The sequence below is a fragment of the Jaculus jaculus genome, chromosome 18 (genome assembly GCF_020740685.1).
Source record: "Jaculus jaculus isolate mJacJac1 chromosome 18, mJacJac1.mat.Y.cur, whole genome shotgun sequence".
In the NCBI taxonomy this organism is placed as follows: domain Eukaryota; kingdom Metazoa; phylum Chordata; class Mammalia; order Rodentia; family Dipodidae; genus Jaculus; species Jaculus jaculus.
The window spans coordinates 19,954,656-19,974,394 of NC_059119.1; the positions used below are offsets into that span (position 1 = coordinate 19,954,656).

The window sequence follows — 19,739 nt, forward strand, 5'->3', positions numbered from 1 at the left end:
TATTTGAGAAAGAGAGAACGGGCACGTCAGGGCCTCCAGCCACTGAAAACAGACTCCAGATGCGTGCTCCACCTGGCGCATCTGGCTTACGTGGGTCCTGGGGGATTGAACCTGGGTCCTTCGGCTTTGCAGGTAAATGCTTTAACCATTAGGCAATTTCTCCAAACCAGGTGTTCCCTTTCTTAGAAGGGCACTAGTGTCATCATGAGGACCCCATCCTCATCACAGCCTTATCCCCCCCCCCCCGCCACACACACACACACACACACACACACACACACACACACACACGTAATCCCCATTTCCAAACTGTTAACGACCTAATTTTGGGCTTAAGTTGCCAACATGTGAACTTTGGGTGATACCATCAAACCATAATGTTGACAGTGCGGCCACAACCGGGAAGGACCAGTGTCTGAAATGCAGGGCACCATCAGGGCACTTGGCCCAGGAGGACAGTCCCAGCTATTGCTAGCTGTGCAGGAAGTGAGTCCAGAATGCCCCTCTGTGCCCATCCCCACTAGGCCGAGGGCATCTTCTCTCCTCCTCCTAGAGTCTCCCCCCCCCCAAGCCACCTGGGCGTTGGGTAGGTGTCACCCCTCCCTCCTTAGGAGCTGGCCACAGGGAGACCTCAGGGGTCGGGAGACACCTGGTTCAGGTCATGAAAGGGTGAGAGGTGGAGGCTGTACTTAGACCCCACTACCGAGCAAGCAGGATCCCAGTGGGAAGGTTGAACTCCTCAGGCCTCTGTGCTACTGAAGTGTCTGGGGACAAGCTGTGAAGTGCTGTGACCAGCAAGTCACTCCATCCTTTTACTTCTCTGCCTCTTGTAGACTGTGAAGTGCTGTGACCAGCAAGTCACTCCATCCTTTTACTTCTCTGCCTCTTGTAGACCCGCTGGCCTCCCTTGGATGGAGTGCTGGTGAACCCATGAATAGCAGAGGAGAGTATGGGCTGAGCCATGGGACCTTGTCACCTGGTCATATCTTCTCTGTCATCATCACACCACTGAGGACACTGAGGTGTGGGGCAGTGCGGGATCTTGGCTGCTGCCACAGTAAAGCCAGGATTCCGTCCCAGCCTGAGTGGCATTAGGTCCGCGCTCACACTCGGCACCTCCCCCCCAGCAAGAACAGGGCTTCCCTTTGTCCAGTGTTTATAAATCTGGGCTCCGGCCATCACTTCAGACTGGCCAGGCATATGTGGCCAGAGTCCCTGACTGGGGAACGTGATTGCCCGGGGCTGGCCCGGGGCCCAGGAAGGGGTCAGTGGGAACACGTGGTGCCCCATCGTTGGTGTGTGCCATCCCTGGTACGTGTGCCCTTCAGTCTCTTGACCTTCCTATGCCAATTATGGCTGTGATGCCAGCTCGTCCAGGCCTCCAGTGTTAGCCCTACACGAGGAAACCAAGGCCCAGACCAGTAGTTTGCCGGTGGGCCAAGATCGGGTTCTCCACCCAGGGCTCCTTGGTCCCTCCTCCAACAGCAGAGCTGATATGGGTTCCAGCTCTGGCCTTTGGCCTGTCCCAGGCCTCTTTGGGCTCCTGCTCCTTCCTCTGTAGGGTTGGCCTGAACTCACAGAGCACTAGATTCTTCAGAGCCTCTGCCATCATCCTCTAGAGATGCTACGGAGGATGGGGGAGGCTATGGATTTGGAGAACTTGCCTTCCTCCAGGGCAGTCCCCTCCTCCGTGAGCAGTGAGGGGGGGGTGGACAGGCGGAGTAGGGGAAGACAAAGACAAAATTGCCCTTTGAATCCCTGGCATCGAGCTGATGCTTGAGTGGACTTCAGGGGCCCCTTCGTGCAAGGCCATGGGCCCCCGGAAAGGAGGAGGAATGCCCAGTCCTGAGATATGACATCATGGTATGGAGGGGCCCTGGCTCGTTGTACACCCGGAGGTGCGCTATTATGGTTGATCCCATGCAGAGGGAAGTGGGTCCCTGTCCCATAAACAAATAGCCTAGGCACGGACCATCTGCTTCAGCTCCTGAGACAGCCCTGGAAGGACCTGGGTTTCTGTCCCTGTGACGTGGGATTTACAGCCTTCTTCGGGGCAGGACCCTGCAGCTGCCCTTCTAGCCATCCTGAACAGCCACTGTGCTGAGCATGCCCCACTCCAATGGGACAGGGTCTCAGGAATACCTTCAAGTGTGAGGGCTGGGGTCTCACGGACCCCCGTGTTACGGACGAGAAGACTGAGGTCCAGCCCCACACAGCCTGGGAGGTGGCAGAGCTAAGCCTCTGATCTGGCACACTGGGAAACTACCCAGTGCTGTCCATTACCATATTGTTCCTAGATCAGAGGGAGAACTGATCCTTTGATGGCGGGTGGGTGGGGGTGATCCTACCCCTCTCCCCCAGTGTGAGGGGGCTGCAGGCCAGAGCTGCTTAGGAGGTCTTGGCTGGGCATGTGGGGGCTTTCAGAAGTGGATGAGTGTTGTGGACCCCTCTCCCTTGCTGAGGCAGGGATCTGATGCAGATGTTGGGAAAGAGGAGCCAGTCCCCCAGCAGGCGCCCAAGCTTGAATCATAGGGTTTCTGTATCGTGTGTGACTTGGAGCAGATCTTTGACTCTCTGGACGAGCCCCACACCCAGTGCCTAGTGTGGCTTGGGCGGGGAGGGGCCCAGGGGGTGATGAGACACATACGTACCATGGCCAGAGCTCATCGGGGAGGTAGGATGGAAACCGTGCTCAGGGGAAGTAAGGGCCTCCCAGGTCTGTGAACTTCTCTGTAGAGGTGTCACTCTAGCGTGGCCTCTAAATATAGCAGATCAGGCTTAGGCAGAAGTGACATCAGCCTGAGCCCCTCTCCCAGAGCAGCTTCCCCTCTCCCTGATGCCCTCCTGGAGCTCTGGCTTCAACACTGGAGGGGTCCCTGTGCTGACAGACTGCCTAAGGAGATGGTGCCCCCAAGCCCCCGGGATGCTCTCAGGCCCCAGCTGGCATCTCTCCCCACCGCCGCCCAGCATTCTGCCCCCGTGACCCAAGCTGCCGGGGGGTCTATTCATCCCTCTGCCTTCCCCACCGCAGCTCAGACTAAGAAGGCCCTGAGGAGGCTGAGAGGCTTCCCGGAGCTAGCCTTTGGTCTTGGCCTCCCACTTCCTCTCCTCTGCTCCTGTTCTCTCGTCTGGCACACAGTAGCCAGGGCCACTTGTTAAAGGAAGGGACTGAATGAGTGAGTGAGTGATAGCTCCCGAAAGTCAGTTTTCAGCTCTCAGCTGGAAAGATGGCTTAGCGCTTAAGGCGCTTGCCTGCAAAACCAAGGGACCCAGGTTGGATTCCCCAGGACCCATGTAAGCCGGATGCACAAGGTGGCTCATGAGTCTGGAGTGTGTTTGCAGTGGCTGGAGGCCCTGGTGCATCCATTCTCTATCTGCCTCTCTCCTTCTCTGTCTCTCTCTCTCAAATAAATAAATAAATAAATATAAACAAAATTTTAAGCCAGGTGTGGTGGTGCACACCTTTAATCCCAGCACTCAGGAGGCAGAGATGGGAGCATCGCTGTGAGTTTGAAGCCATCCTGAGACTACGTAGTGAATTCCAGGTCAGCCTGGGCTAGAACAAGACCCTACCTTGAAAACCAAGCAATAAATAAATAAATAAATAAAAATTTAAATATGAGACCCAAATCTCAGAGACTCTGTCTCAATACTTTTTGGGTTCTTTATTGTGGTAGGGTGTGATCCGAGGTTTTTTTACGTTGGGATATTTCTGGCCATGGAAGCAGGGAGAACCCTTGGAGGCATCCAGAAAGACCCGAGCAGCAGTTTGCTGAGAAGCCATCCTAGCCTGATCTCCCTGCTCCTTGGCCGAAGGGCCTAGAGCCGGCTTGGTGGCAGGGCATGCCCGGAACTCAAGCTTCCCCAGGCTGAGTGCAGCGTTGTGAACAGTTCTCGAAGGAAGCCAAGGGCTCCTGGTAATCCTCAGACACATCTATCTATCCAGGAGCCCCCGCCCCACCCCAAACCACCAGCCCGATACGTCCATCTTTGTTAGCTGTTCCCTGAGGCTGGCTAGGTGTGTGGTGGCATGGAGGTTTGGGGGAGACTCTAGGGATGCCAGGTCCTCCCTGAGACCCTAGAATGAAGACAGCCAAGGTCTCTGCCCTGTGACCCTCCTGGTCTAAGAGATAGATAACTGCTCACCCAACTGTCATTGTGCAAGGAGATAGAAACACCATGAGAATGTTCGGGAAGCTCTGGAAAGATCACCGGATGGGGGCTGTTGGCGAAGGCAGCATGAGGGAGGTGGGCCCACGGGGCGGGGTCTGTAAGATGCTGAAGGCGCGGCCTAGAAGAAGAGCCTTAAATTCTGCTGTTTTCGGGACTTGCACTCTCTGGCAGTCAGTTTTAGGTTTGAATAATGGTACTGTGCCCAGGGTAGAGCGAAAGCTACCAGGATTGTTGAGAGGAGCCCGACGGCTAAAAGAATCTCTGTGGTGGCAAAAGTGTGTGTGTGTGTGTGTGTGTGTGTGTGTGTGTGTGTGTGTGTGTGTGTATGTGTGCGTGCACGCCCGTGTGCACACACGCTAAGTGTGAGACACTCCAACCTGGTGTCAGGAACCCCTGGGTGGCTCCTACACTTCTCCCAGAGCAGCCTAAAGTGTCTCCTGTGAGTGTGTGGCTGGGGAAAGTTTGAGGCAGCTTTGGATTTCCAGCTAGCAGGCGTGGCTCCCCCCACCCCCCACCGCCCCAGAGCTCTCCCAATCTGGGTCCCCAGCCTCAGCTTGGTGAGGTCAGGGAACGTGTATTCCAGGAATGTAGGAGGCGGTGTTTTGGATAAGGTTTGGATAACCATCAGGGGTAAATGTTTGCTTTGCTTTTGGAGCCAGGCCTGGTCTCCAGAGGCAGATGGAGACCTGGGCTGAGGTCACATCAGGGGATGCATGCCCAGGTGGGTCTCCTCCCAGGTGTTCCTATGTAGAATTTGGACCCGGTCAAGAAGGGACCCCTCTAGCCCCTGGAGCCATGGGCCATCTGTAAAACAGGGATAAGAGAACTGCCCCGTCCAGCTCAGGAGCCAAGGGGTCAGAATGGTGGGAGGTGGCTCTGCAAGGGTGCAGCAAATCTGCCGGGAATGGGTGCGCACCCACATGGCGCTTGTTGTGAGCCCACTGGGCTGCTTACAACTTTTCCCCAGTTATGCACTTCCCAAAGGTTGCTAGTCACCATTCTTCCTCATAGACCCCTTCAGTGTATGCCAACGTCTCGGTCAGTTCTCACGGGCCCTGGGGCGCAAGGGGTGTGCGTGTTCTTCAGAGGCGGAGTATGTGCGTGTCCAGAGAACACGTGGGGAGCTAAGGCGTCAACAAGAACCCGGGAACATTCCAGGCTCAGAGCTACCTGCCCCTTGTTTCATAGACCACAAGGGGCCATCGAAGTATCAGCCCCAGTCTAGGCAGGCCAAGGCCCAGAACTACCAACCACTCCAGCCTAGAGCCTAAAAGGTAGTAGCTAGGGGGGACAAACATGTCCCATGTTTAGAAAGGAGATGGGGGGACTCAGAAAGGCTGAATGGCCATGCGTGGTGGTGCACACCTTTAATCCCAGCCCTCGGGAGGCAGAGGTAGGAGGATCGCTGTGAGTTCGAGGCCACCCTGAGACTCCATAGTGAATTCCAGGTCAGCCTGGGCTACAGTGAGACCCTACCTTGGGGAAAGAAAAAAAAAGAAAAAAGAAAGGCTGAATGAATCACTCAGGGTCACCCAGCAGGAAACAACAAGGCAGGATTGTAATGCAACCTTACCCACCGCTGCCCTCAAACCTCTCCTCAGAGGTCAGGGCTCTGCCCAAAACCATGGTCTTCGCTAGGCCCTGGTTCCTCCTGGGGATTGTGGGAGGAGGCAGTGATGGTGAAGCAGCCATGGTTGGGGGAACCCGTTTTGGCCTTGGGACAGTCCCCACCCCCAAATGACCTCTGCTCTGCTTTGAGCAAGACCCAGCCTGGTCATTCCTCAGCTATGACATGTCCAGCAACCACATTCCCCCGAGGAGCCTCTGTGTCCTGTTCAGCAAGATGGGCGTCCCTCGGGCAGTATCAGCTTGTGGGTGAGAAAGCTCACTCCAGGTCACAGCTGCCCTCGGCGCTTCGTGTCACCTCTGGAAACTGGCTGTGGTTGGGGTTGTCACCCCCTACACACCTGAGGAGGAATCCCGAGGCAAGGGTGCCCATCCAGGAGAGATGAGGTGGTCTTCCCTTGCCCTCAACCCGCTATGAGGATTTAGCTTGCCTTGGCGCCGAGCCCCCGTCCCTCCTCTAGACCCACTATTAAGTGTATCTGGTGCTCAGCTCTGGCAGGGATGCCACCTCGCACCCACCTCCCTTGCCCTCCATGGGTGGCCAAGCCCACGTATAGGTGGTGAGTCTCAGCGGAGGCCACCAACAAGGCTGGGTGAGGTGGGTGCCGTATCTCCACAGCCTCGCCCAGGCCCCTGGTTTCTGAGCCCCCTTCCCTAGGTGATGGGTCCCAGCTTGTAGGAAGGGCCAAGGGTCTTTTATTTTCACTCCGCTGTGGGCTCGTCAGCTCTGTAGTAGCCGTGAGGCCTCAGGCAGTTAGAGAACCTCTCCCCACCACAAAAGTAGGTCGGGGGTGCTGGTTCCCGACTCACAGCATGTCTTCAAGGGTTCCAGGAAAGAGCCCAAACACAACCCACAGTATACACTCAGTGAAGTCTAAGCCTTCGGGTCTCTTCCACATCTAACGCAGGCTCGCACCCCCTGACTCGGGCCTGGCGCCCTCACTTGCGCCGTGGTGCACACCTTTAATCCCAGCACTCGGGAGGGCAAGGCAGGGCGATTACCGTGAGTTCGAGGCCACCCTGAGACTACAGAGTGAATTCCAGGTCAGCCTGGGTTAGAGTGAGACCCTGCCTTGGAAAAAACAGCAGGGGGAGGGGAGTGAGGGTGGTTAGGGGGGCGGGGAGACACGTCTGTATGTAATGTGAGTCAGGTACCCAAAGTGTGAGTGAGCCGGGCACCCTGAGTGACAGGCTGGATAGGCGTCGCTCCTTAAGGCCTGGGACGCCCACTGTGTGAGCAAGGTCTTTCCGGCTCGGGCTTCTGTCTCCAATGCCAAAATAACCATTTTCTGGCTAGCTCGCCTTTGGGAAACGCCTAGGCTGTGGGTGGCGTGTTGGGAGGAGGGAGCCCCATTCATGCTCCACCCCAGCTGGGTAGCTGCTGTGTGTCCAAGTCTGAGACAAGGGCAGAAGCTTCCCCTCTCGGCCTCAGTTTCCTCTCCTGTGAAATGGGACCATAGAACCCCAGGGCCATTTGTGGTCCCAGAGTGGAGGGAGGGACCAGAGCCAAAGGCTAAGGAGGTGACCTTTGCCTGGTGGTTTTGGAAGCTTGGGATCTAGGAATCCTTAGGCTCTGTGGAGCCCAGTGGTGGCTTCTGGGAATTATCCATACCCTTGCCGGCAAGCAGGAATCCATAGAACTGCCTTATGAATCTAAATCTCTTCAAAGGGCTGTGCCCCACAATTGAAGAAACTGAGGCAGAAAAGTTTAAAAACTGTTTCTAGGGTCTGGGGAGATGGCTTAGTCAATAAACTGCTCACCTCACAAGCTTGAGGACCTGAGTTCAATCTTTGGTGCCCACATACCAGTGCTGGGTGACGGCTGGAGAGATGGCCTAGTAGTTAAGTGCTTGCCTGTGAAGTCTGAGGACCTCGGTTCAAGGCTCAATGCCCCAGGACCCCTGTAAGCCAGATGCACAAGGTGGTGCATGCATCTGGAGTTCGTTTGCAGTGGCTGGAGGCCCTGGCGCGCCTCTCTTTCTGTCTGGCTCTTTCTCTCTGTGTCCGTGTCTGTTGCTCTCAAATAAATAAGTAAAAGTGAACAACAACAACAAAAATTACTGGGTGAAGTCAGGCATGGTAGTGCCCAGCACTGGTAAGGCAGAGGTAGGAGATCACTGTGAGTTCGAGGCCACCCTGAAAATACATTGTAAATTCCAGGTCAGCCTGAGCTACAGTGAGACCCTCCCTCAAAAAACAAAACAAAAGGAAAAAATGTGCTGGGTGTGGAGCTAGTGCCGGAGAGGTTGAAACAGGGGCTCCTTTTAAAAGCCTGCCGTCCAGCCAAGCCAGCCTAATTGAACTCCAGGCCAGTGAGAGACCCTGTTCAAAGGCAGGTGGATAGGGTCCTGATCCCAGAGGTTGTCCTCTGGAATACGCACATGCACCTGTCCACACAATGCATTAAAAGACATTGTTGGGGGTAGAGAGATGGCTTAGTGGTTAAGGCACATGCCTGCGAAGCCTAAGGACCCAGGTTTGATGCTCCAGGTCCCACATAAGCCAGATGCACATGGTGGCGCATGCATCTAGAGTTCTTTTGCAGTGGCTGGAGGCCCTGGCATGCCCATTCTCTCTCCCCCTGCCCATGTCTCTAATAAATAAATAAATAAAAGTAAATCTTGTTTTTAAAAAGACATTGTCCCATGCAAGCTAGAGATATGGCTGCGTGGTTAAAGTGCTTGCCTGCTAAGGACCCAATTTCGATTCCCCAGTACCCATGTAAGCCAAGGTGGTGCTTGCATCGGGAGTTTGTTTGCAGTGGCTAGAGGCCCTGGTGTACCCGTCCTCTCCCTCCCTCCCTGTCTCTTGTGTCCCCTTGGGCATCTGGGTTATGTGGGCCCTGGGGATTAGATCCCAGGTCCTTAGGCTTCGCAGTCACATGCCTTAACCACTAAGCCATTTCCCCAGCCCAAGTAAATTTTTTTTCAAATAAAGTAGCAAAGAAATTGTCCAAGGCCACACACTTGAGGAGAGTGAAATGGGTTTGAACCAGATTGTTCTGACGGGAGTCCACAATCCCAAACCCCAGGCCTTGGTGCTGCCACTGAAGCCAGGATCTGCAGGTCCCAAGGGAGCTGTGTCTGCTGCAGAAGCCAGCACCACCTCTCTCCTGTGAGTTGGGCCTCCCTGATCAACCTAGCTGGCCCAAAGGGTACAGTGACTGCTCACAACCACGGAGCCAGGCCATAAATTTGGGGTATTGCTCTGCATAGCTTGTCAGAGAGACCTGCCAGCCTGGCCTCTGATCTGAGCCTCCTGGACTCCCATGGGCTCCCTGGACAGCGGGGACAGCCTATAGCTGTGCAGATGGGCCAGTGAGCCAGTGAGGGTGACCTTCCCCCGTGCCCAGCCGCCAGCAGGTCCCGCTACTGTGTGCTCAGCCCCCTGTGTCCCAAGCAGCACCGACTCCTGAACCCTAGGGCAGTCTCCCACAGGCCTCTCTGCCTCCTTCTGCCCGTCCCAGCCCTTCTCCCTCTGCAGCCACGGGGGCGGGGTGCTCTTCTCACACTGAAATAGGGCCATGTCCCTAGTCAGCTGCCCAGCCCCTTCCATGAATGCTGTGCCCTCTCACGTCCACTTTGCCCTCTCTCCATCTCTTCACCCGCCATGCCTTCCACTCTCAACTTCACCACTGCACTAGGTTGATTTTTTTAAACTTTTTTTTTTAATTTTTTGTTGTTGTTGTTCATTTTTATTTATTTATTTGAGAGTGACAGAGAGAAAGAGGCAGATAGAGAGAGAGAATGAATGGGCGCGCCAGGGCTTCCAGCCTCTGCAAATGAACTCCAGACGCGTGCGCCCTCTTATGCATCTGGCTAACGTGGGTCCTGGAGAACCGAGCCTCGAACCGGGGTCCTTTGGCTTCACAGCAAGCACTTAACCACTAAGCCATCTCTCCAGCCCTTTTTAAAACTTTTTTTTAGTTGACAGCTTCTTTAATTATAGATAATAACCCATGGTAATTTCCTCCCCCGACTTTCCCCTTTGCAACTCCACTCGCCATCATATTCCCCTCCCCCTCTCAGTCAGTCTTTTATTTTGACGTCATCATCTTTTCCTCCTGTTACGATGGCCTTGCGTAGGCAGTGTCAGGCACTGCGAGGTCGTGGAGATCCAGGCCGTTTTGTGTCTGGAGGAGCACGTTGTAAGGAGTCCTACCCTTCCTTTGGCTGCACTGGGCTTTTGTTCCCCCTGGACTCCTGGCTCATACCATTTCCTCTGCCCAGATGCTGTTCTGTGTCTCTCTCACTTGTCCTTCAGCGTCACCTGCTTAAAGTGGCCAGTCTGCCCTTGGAGTCTCTGCTGGGCAAGCCCCTGCTTTCTGACAGGCATTTTCCTTGTGGTTGTGTTAATCCCCTGAGTCAGGGACCACTGTGTTTAGCCCGAGCATTCGTGAGCCGTGCGCCGAGTGAAGGTATATGCCTTCATCAGCACTCTTCCTGGGATCCTTCTAATGACCTTGGGAGCCCCAAGGCCCATTTGACAGGCAAACTGAAATATGCCTGGATACCTGGACCTGTGCGCACCACCCCTCTGCAGTTCCTGTGAACCATGCTTACCACCCCCCACACACCCCACAATTAGCTGTGCCATTGTGGTCAGTGTTTGGGTCCTATGATGGCTAGACACACTGACCCCCCACCCCTTCTCATTGCAGGAGAATGCAGCTGGACTGAGGTGGAGGGGCTGTAACCTGCTGGCCAGCGCGGGGACACTGGTGACTCCCGGATCACTGAGGTAGGTAGACGCCGTCACTTCCAGCTCACAGAGGTTCGGGATGGTGTCCAGTGCGGTCATCGTCATGTCATGAACAGGCGCTGCCTACATCCGCACTCCAGGACCTCTCTAGTCTGGCATTTCTAGGGTGGCATCTAGAACTGGCCGGGCAGGCCTGTCGGCCCAGCCTCGGCACAATAGTTCTGTGTTGAACTCCCACAAGACATGGGGCCCTTGCAGAAGGCGGCCAGGGTGGCAGAGGTGTGTTCACAGGCCCGAGTCACTAACTGGCCAAGGCATAAAAACTTTACTGTAACACTTGTCCACTGCACGGTTGCTCTGTTGACTCCATTTACCTGCGTCGGTATGACAAGGGACCTGCACATAGCCATTTTACTCAGGGATGCTAGAAGCCCTTCCCCCCGCGTGCCTTAATAGCTTTTTCCCTTGAGGTGCCCCACCCATGCCAGGATGAGCATCAGCTGGCCACCTGGCCTGCTGAAGGGCTTGGGTGTCCCGCAGAGGTGGGGCTTCTTGTCTAAACACACCAGTGTGTTTCATCCCAGAGTGGCATTGCTGGGTTGGTCATACTTGGCCCTGCCCCAGAGGGTAACTAACCTACGCAATTCCTGTTTGCTGCTCGGCTCTCAACCCTTACAGAAGAGGCTTTACAGAAATGCTCACTGGCCCCTGGGCACCATGGCCCTGAGGCCATCCTGAGAGAGCAGATAGCCCTTGGCCAGCTGTCTGGAGATTCTCTGTGAAGCATGGGCCCTGGGCTGTCCTGGCAAGTCACAGGCGAGCTCGGAGGATGGGAAGCCTGGCTGCCTCTCGCTCCCAGCGACAGGAACCTGGGCGCCCTGCTTCTCAGCTATGTGACCTTGGACAGATCCTTTCCCTGCTGTCAGAGCCCACGTCGTTGTCATCCAAAGCTGAATGTGACCATGCCTAAGCTGCTAGAATATCTTAGAGGCCACGGGTGCCTTGAAATAGTCAGCTCTTTGGCTGTTGGCTCACCTGGTGTTCTGTGCACCGGGTAGGCTCACTTGTTGCCACAAAAGCCCTTCAAGAAGGTTTGTAGAAGGCCTTGTCTCCAGAGGCACTGTGGTTAAGATACCCGCTGAGGCGGACACAACGGAGTGGGGATTTGAACTGAGGTCCCCTGGAATTAAATAGCATCCAATGCCTTGGAAACCAGAGGTCTAGCTGCAGGGCAAGCACAGGGAGCCACTGGGGAAACCACCTCTACTTGGTTGGCTCAGCCTCCCCACGCACTGCTCTCTGGGACCAGAGAGGTTCCCGAGGCTATGTATATACTCTCTTCATCCGGGGCCTGCCAGCAATCCGGTCCAGCTAGAGGAACCCACTGCTCACTGCTGGGTAACCTTTATAATTCTCCTTCACGGTGGGTTCGCTTTTCGGATGTTTTTCAAGGTAATTCATTCTCTTTCTAGAAATTGCCAGTGGCGGAGCATTAGGCAGTTGGTAATTAATCATGGGAATGGCTTCGAGTTTATTCTTTAAAGGAAAAAAAAAAAAAACAACTCTGAGGAACAGAAAGCCTTAGTAGAAAACGAAAAGGCAACCCCTCCAAGGCAAGGCTGGTAATCAATATTTGAGTGTCCTAGAAACGGCAGGTGGGGGTGGCGGCTCTCAAGCCCCCTGCCTTTCCTCCAAGCCTGGGCGCTGGTTGGCGCTTAAGGTAGAGTGAAGCCTTGCTGTTGGCCATCAGCCCTCTATGACTTCCGTCCTCCGGCCTCAACTTTGCCACCTGTAAAGTGGGTGGAGGACAGATGCAGACCAGACAGCCGCGTTAAATGTGACCCCAGTTCATACCCACGGCCCGTGCCTAGAGCCTTGGGGCTGCCCTAGGGGTATACTACTGAGTGAGTAAATGGCTGTCTTGGGGTTCCAGTGAGCCGTCATCAGTGAAGGAGGTGGCACGGGCTGTCGCTGTGTTAGCGTGTGGCGTGACAGCTGAGCTGATGAGCTCCTTCTGTTAATTTCCAAGCTAACGACAGAAAGACATTGCAAAAGCCCAGTGGACTCCAGACTGGAAAAAGCAGCAAGTTTTCAACTGCTAAAAAGTGTGCAAGCTGACATTTGTCCACGGGGCACTTGGCTGCAGAATGAGGTCCTGGGACATTGCCGATTTTTGAAAAATGTTTTATTTTTATTTATTTTATTTATTTGACAGAGAGAGAGAGAAAGAGAGAATGGGCACACCAGGGCCTCCAGCCACTGCAAACGAATTCCAGATGCTTGCGCCCCCTTGTGTATCTGGCTAATGTGGGCCCTGGGGATTCGGACCTGAGTCCTTTGGCTTTGCAGGAAAATGCTGTAACCTCTAAACCGTCTCTCCAGCCTGACATTCCTGATTCTTTTTTTTAAAAAAATATTTTATTTATTTATTTAACAGAGAAAGAGGGAGGGCCCTGATGATAGGCTTCCCGAGGATCTTTCTCACAGGGCTATGGTGCCCGCCTGAGTGGACTGGCCCTGAGGTGTGGGAATCGGGTACTAAGCAGGGTAGGCAAAAGGCCCAAGCTGCCAAGTACCTGGATGGGCTGCAGATAGGTGAGGGCAGACAGGCTGGCAGTTGAGGGGAGGAAGCAGCGTCTGAGAGGCAGGACCTCAGGCCTGAGCCCTGTCTGCTGCTCCGGGTCCACTGTGACGTCCCGCGTGCCCATTAGCTACGTGATTCTGTCTCTGTCTCCCACCTTTCCCTGCCTCTCCCAGTGACTGTCTTTTTATTTATTATTTTTATTTATTTGAGAGAGAGAAAATGGGCACTCCAGGGCCTCCAGCCGCTGCAAACAAACTCCAGTCACATGTGCCACCTTGTGCGTCTGGCTTATCTGGGGTCTAGGCAGTGGAACCTGAGTCCTTAGGTTTCCCAAATGCCTTCACCTCTACGCCATCTCTCCAGCTCGCAGGGACTATCTTTATTTTCCAAATTTTTATTAACAACTTCCATGATTATAAAAAATACCCCGTGATAATACCCTCCCTCCCCACACTTTCCCCTCTGAAATTCCATTCTCCATCATATCCCCTCCCCATCTCAGTCAGTCTCTCTTTTATTTTGACGTCATGGTCTTTTCCTCCTCTTATGATGGTCTTGTGTAGGTAGTGTCAGGCACTGTGAGGTCATGGATATCCAGCCCATTTTGTGTCTGGAGAGAGCACGTTGTATGGCGTCCTACCCTTCCTTTGGCTCTTACATTCTTTCCATCGCCTCTTTTGCATTAGACCCAGAGCCTTGGAAGTATGATAGAGATATTGCAGTACTGAGCACTGCGGTCATTTCTTTCCAGCCAGAGACTATCTTTGTCTTCATTTCTCTCCATGGGTTCTCTCTTGCCCAGCCACTATACACATCCTTCTTCCCCCACGGTGGCCACCCACCTTCCTCCACTGGGATTGGCCCACTGAGTCCAGAGTGTAACAATTTCCCTCTCACTGCAGGAACAGTGTTGTTGTGACCAGAAGCAACTATGGAGGGAAAGGCTTAATTTTGACTTACAGTTCGGGGGGGTGGGGCTCTGTTACCCCCAAGGCCGACCTCTAGTGACAAGGCTCCGCCTACCAAAGGCCCCAAACAACTCTCTCAAATTGCCACCAGCTAGGGACCAGGTATTCAGAACATGTAAGCTTATGGTTGGGGGAGCGGGACATCGCTTCAAATCCCCACACCAAGCCCTTCTCAGCTCCGTTTAACTTCCCTCCAGATCTGCCCCTTGCTGGGTGTCCTGGAGAGTCCACCTTTGTGCCCACCTCTGTCACCTTTGGGCTTCACAGAGTGGAGACCTCCCCAGTCTCCCAACTGCCACGCTTGGCCTTGTTTACCTGGTTCTGGTCAGCGTGCCAGTCCTTCCTCCCTGCTTTGGGAGGTGTGTGTAATGGCACCTTCACTTTCAGACACTTTTCGAGACAGTGATCCCTGTGTGGCCGGCCTTGGGGTTGCTCCATCCCCTCCCCGGGGGACCTAACTCCATTGTTCTAGCCACTGTGGATCGATGGGGAGTCTCCCAGCCCAGGGGGGAGAAGCAGAGGGCCTGTGCCCGCTAGCAGAGGCTGCTAGAAACCTGGCATTTCCCTGTGGCATTAATGCAATTCCTGCTATAATTAGAAGTGAGGTGTGCCAGAGCTGGCTGCCTGGCGGTAGTGCGTGCATGCTCATGAATAAATAAATTGCCCTTTCCCAGGGGAAAAGGAGCTAGCTGCAGGGAGGGCGCCCAGAGAACTGCAGCCTTCCTTCAGGGAGTCAGTGACCTGGTCGCCCTCAGGAGAGTCCCTGGTTGGCATCTTCCTGGAACTGCCTGCTGTGTGCCTGGCCAACTCAGCCTGGCATGGGAGCTTCCACCATCTGGCACATCACATGCCAACCTCTGCCAGTGCCCTGGGCTGGAGCTCTGTCACCTCGCACTGCGCCTGCATCACCCTCACCCACGCCGGCCTCTTGCTGTGCCTCCTTCAAGCCGTTCCTTTGTGAGGGACCTATGGCCTGTCTCTGGGGGGCTCTGAGTGCCGGCTTTCTTCCTTCCTCCTCACTGCTCTTCACACCCCTGAAAGTGCTTGTTACTTCATCACAGGACCTGCCCTATCATTTCTCTTATTTTTAATTAATTTATTTATTTTGGTTTGTTGAGGTAGGGTCTCACTCTAGCCCAGGCTGACCTGGAATTCACTATGTAGTTTCAGGGTGGCCTTGAACTCACGGTGATCCTCCTACCTCTGCCTCATATATACATATATATATATAATTTATTTGAGAGAGAGAGAAAGAAAGAAGGAGACAGCGGAAGAGAATGAGCGCGCCAGGGTCTCTAGCCACTGCAGATGTACTCCAGACGCATGTGCCACCTTGTGCATCTGGCTTCTTTGCATCCTGGGGAAATGAACCTGGGTCCTTAGGCTCTGCAGGCAAGCACCTTAACCACCAAGCCATCTCCCCAGCCCTATCCTGCTATTTCCTACTGGCCACTTACTAGAATGATAATGCATGGAGTCCACAAAGATGTTTTGCATTTGGTTTTCATACTGAATCTTCGAAATCTGGTGTGTACTTAACACAGTTCTCACTTCTCAGCTGCCAGGGCAGCTCCTGCCTGTGTAGTGGCTGGCACAGGCTTGGAGTGTCCAGCTGAATGAAGGGAGTGAATAATTGTAACAATGCCATGAGACAGTTTCATCCTGTCCCCAGCTCCAAAACAGCCATCCTAGATAGTGACCCATGGAGCCCGTCTTGCCCCTTGTCCCTCCCAGCTTCTAGACGAGGACTCAAAGGGTCAAGTCCACGTTCTCCAGGAAGGAAGTCATCCTGCCTCTCACATCAGGGGTGCAGTCTGAACTGCGAGGTGTCTGAAGGGCGTGTCCTGTTTCCGGGAGAGTGGAGGGTGCTGGTGGCAGGGAAGACTGTACAAAGAGGGTCAGGGAGAAGGGAGTTGGCTGCCTGGAGTCTGGGGGCTGCCCTGCCGGCTCACAGGGGCTCTCCAGAGGTGCTTGCACTTGACCTTACACTCCAATTGTGGCAATATAGTGGGTGTCTAGGTGCTGTGTCTTGTCCCCCTTCACAGGACTGGATTTCCTTTGGTAGCTTGAGAGTATGCGAAGTTGAAAGCCCCCCTGTCTAGTGAGGTACACAGGCCCTCTTTCTAACACCTTCTAACCTTGTGGCCTCAGCTCCTCCAAGCCAACTGTCTGCGCCCTCCCCTCCGAAAGTTAATGGTGATGCACACCTTTAATCCCACCACTCGGGAGGCAGAGGTAGGAGGATCACTGTGAGTTCGAGGCCAGCCTGGGACTCCATAGTGAATTCCAGGTCAGCCTGGGCTTGAGTGAGACCCTACCTCGAAAAACCAAAAAAATAAATAAAATCCTGTAGTCAAAGAGTTAATGGGCAGTAGGGCTCACCAGATGCTCTTGAACACCACAGCAGGAACCCCCGGACCTCGAGCCCAGCCAGAGCAACCCCTATGGCAGGTCTCCAGGAATCCCCGTAGGGAGCAGCGAGCTCCCGAAAGGAGAAAGGCCCGCGTGCCCCGCTCCGCTCCTCTGCTCCGTTCGGGCATTCGCAGCAGAGGTGGAAAGGCTGAGCCTGTCCTAATGCGGCTCGTCTGAGGCAGCTGGGCCTTGGCAAGTGACAGGGAAGGGATTATTCAGTGCTAGGGTTTTCCACCACCCACCTCCCCTCCCAGGATGATGTCAGGGCCCGGTGCTCCGGGCTTGGGTGGTGCTGTCTCTCACACGAGGTACCAGAGCTCCCTGACCATTGGCATCCCGCTCACACAGCCAGGCTTGGGTGTGGGGCCGTGTGGGTGGCTGGGGCTCCACCTTGGGTGGGAGCCCCGACTCCGTGCCAAATGCGGGGCCACCTCCAGGCCTCTACACAGTCTGCCCCTCCTCTTGTACTCACCGTGTGCTGAGCTAAGGGGCTGGTATGTAGTGAGCACCTGTCTCGTGTGGTTCTGTCTTTAGCTCTTAGGAGGGGCAGATGTAGCCAGCCGGCCATGCTGGCCCTCAGGGACTCACACGGTAGGTCCGAACGCATGCAGGAGGCTGAGATAGGAGGATTGCCATGAGTTCAAGGCCTGTCTTTTCTCAGGTGTGAGTTCCAAGTCAGCCTGGGCTACAGTGAGACCCTGTGTCAAATAAAATTAGGAGGGAGCCCCCGCCCCCCCATCAGTCTCTACACAATTCTGAGGCCTTGGCACTTGGCAAGATACCATCAGTGGTTAGAGAATGTCCCTTCTCCAATCTGGTCTTTTCCAGTAGTCGATGACCTACCCGGCAGACTTAAAGCTGGGCAGTGTGATCAGTCAGGTGTCCCGATGGTAATGAGCCAGCCAGGGAGGCAGTGAGCCGGATGGAGGACTCAGACGGCATTCAGGCTCTTCACCTCAGACCCACGAGAGGATGTTTCCAGATCTGCCGACCTGTGTGATCCACACATGACTCCATCAGTCCCCAGCCTCCCTGTGCCTGGGACTAGGTTCTCCGAGGCCTTTGTGGCCCCATCAGAGGCTGCTAGGTGGTGAAGGCCCAAGAGAGGGCAGTGGTCCCTGTGAGAGCAGGTAAAGACGCTGGAAGGTCGTGGGGCAGCCTGGTAACCCAAGTGCCAGGACAGCTCCGCTGTGTAGAAAAGAGACGAGGAAAATCTTCAAAGACTGGAAGTTTGATTGAAGACAGAGGAAACACAGCTACACCCAGCCCTGGGCACGCAGGAGTCGCCTCTGGAGGAACGCACAGGAGGCATGTCTTGAATGAAGTTTAGCCTTTGGGAAGTGGGGAGACAGAGAAGGTTTGGGTCAGAAGGACGCCGAGCTTCCTTGTGTTACACACGGCATGTCAGAGCGCACAGTCCGACCGTGGCCAGGAAAAGCAGCTCTGGCCCCTGGGTTTCATAGGGAAGGATATTTGTGTCATTTGGTAGTACCTTATTCCCTCCCAAGACTGGCCTGTAGAACCCAAATCCAGGGTCTGAGGAGATGGCCCGTTGCTTAAAGGTACTTGCTTGCAAAGCTTGCTGGCCCTGGTTCTATTCCACAGGACCCACGTAAAGCCAGATGTACAAAGTGGCACGTGCATCTGGAGTTCGTTAGCAGTGGCAAAAGTCCTAGCAGGCCCATTCTCTCTCTCTCTCTCTCTCCTCATTACTAAATAAATAAAGATATTAAAATAAAATAAAACCCAAGGGTGAGGGGGCTCAGTGAGCGTTCATGAGAAATGGGAGATACAGGATGGTCCTGGGATCAGTCAGCAAGCCTCATGTAGAACTCTGGAGACCCAGGAACGCTGAGGATGCAACCATCCCATCTCCTCTGAGTAGGAGGAAACTGAGGCCCAGATCTGGGAAGTGCTTGCTTGCCTGAAGAGGCCTGGAGCCCTTTTAGGGAGGAGCGCCTACCTCTTCCTGGCATCTGTCCTCCTGAGGGTGGCCTCCTCCCTCTCTAGGCCTCTTCCCTGGAGCATGGCCGGAGGGAGAAGGTGAAGTCTAACCACCGGGGACAACTTCCCAGGAGGTGGTAGGGCCTTTCTCTTGTCCCTAGACACTGAGACCATTGTGCCCGGCCTGCGGTAGGCGTGAGCGAAGGTCAGCCGGTCGCGCCATCATCAGTGGGGCTTAGGACAGTCCCGTTTTGCCACGCAATTTGATTGGGAATCTCCCAATCTGGGTTGGATCTGCTGGTGAATCTTTTCCTCACTACGGGACTCAGTGTCTCCACCTGTCCAGGAAGAGACTAGAATCGGATGAAGTGGGAGCCAAGAAGCCAAGGACTAGGGTCTGTAGAGTAAAAGTCCTGCTGGACACCAGGTTGGGGCGGGGGGCGGTGGTGGTGGTACTGGAACTTCCAGGGAGAAATGGCCACAGGGTGAGGGCGCCCAAAGGGCCCTTGCCTCCGCTTCCCAACTACAGAGGGGCCTGCGCACCGAGTGCCTGGCAGGGCCCTGGGAATTGAAAACACAGTGTCTCCCACTGGAGCCAACGCAGGGCTGGGCTCCATGTGGCCTTGGAAACCTGGCCTTGCTCTCAGGAAGCCCTGCTCCCCGAAGCAGCAGCAGCAGCACCACAAAAACAGTGGAAAAGTGAACCCTTTTCAAAGTCTGTGTTTCCACTGTAAACAGCAGCTGAAAGCTGGTCCCTGGCCTCCTGAGCCAGGGCCAGGCTCCCCCCTACCCTGCCCTGCCCTGCCCTGCCCTGCCGTGGGCTGGGTTGCCCCGCCTTGGAGGCACCCCGACCGCCCTCTGCCTCAGTTAGCATCCACTCATTGAAGGAGTCCTCTCGCTCCCAACTTGGGGAGCCTTGTCACTTCGATCCGTCACGCCCAGACCCCCCACTCTTCCCATGCCACATGTGAGGTGACAAGAGTGGTGGTGGAGGTGGGGGAGAAAAGGGGTGTTCAGAGAAGAGCAGGACATGGCTAAAGCCGCACAGCAGGGAGGACAGAGCCAGTTCCTTCCTGCCCAGGATCCTCCTGTGGGGCCTGCAGGCTGCGGAGAGAGAGGAAGAGAACAGACACGCCAGGGCCTCTTGCCACTGCAGACGAACTCCAGAAGCCAGCACAACTCTGTGCATCTGGCTTTACATGGCTACTGAGGGATCAAACCCAGGCTGTCAGGCGTTGCAAACAAGCTCCTTAACCGCTGAGCCATATCTCCAGCCAGCTTCTGGATTTTAAATGTTAATAATGTCCCTTTTTCCTTAGTGATGCGTGCTT

The 19,739-nt window shown here is 54.8% G+C and overlaps 1 protein-coding gene across 3 annotated transcripts in view; it reads left to right on the top strand.

Annotated features, from left to right (window-relative positions):
* Zmiz1 (zinc finger MIZ-type containing 1) overlaps nucleotides 1-19,739 on the top strand; it is a 233,118-nt gene that overhangs the window by 82,775 nt on the left and 130,604 nt on the right. For all 3 annotated transcript variants that reach the window (XM_045137145.1, XM_004657993.2, XM_004657992.3), the window contains exon 4: nucleotides 10,460-10,539. The gene's annotated coding sequence lies outside the window, so the exon portion shown is untranslated. The remainder of the gene's footprint in view (nucleotides 1-10,459; nucleotides 10,540-19,739) is intronic.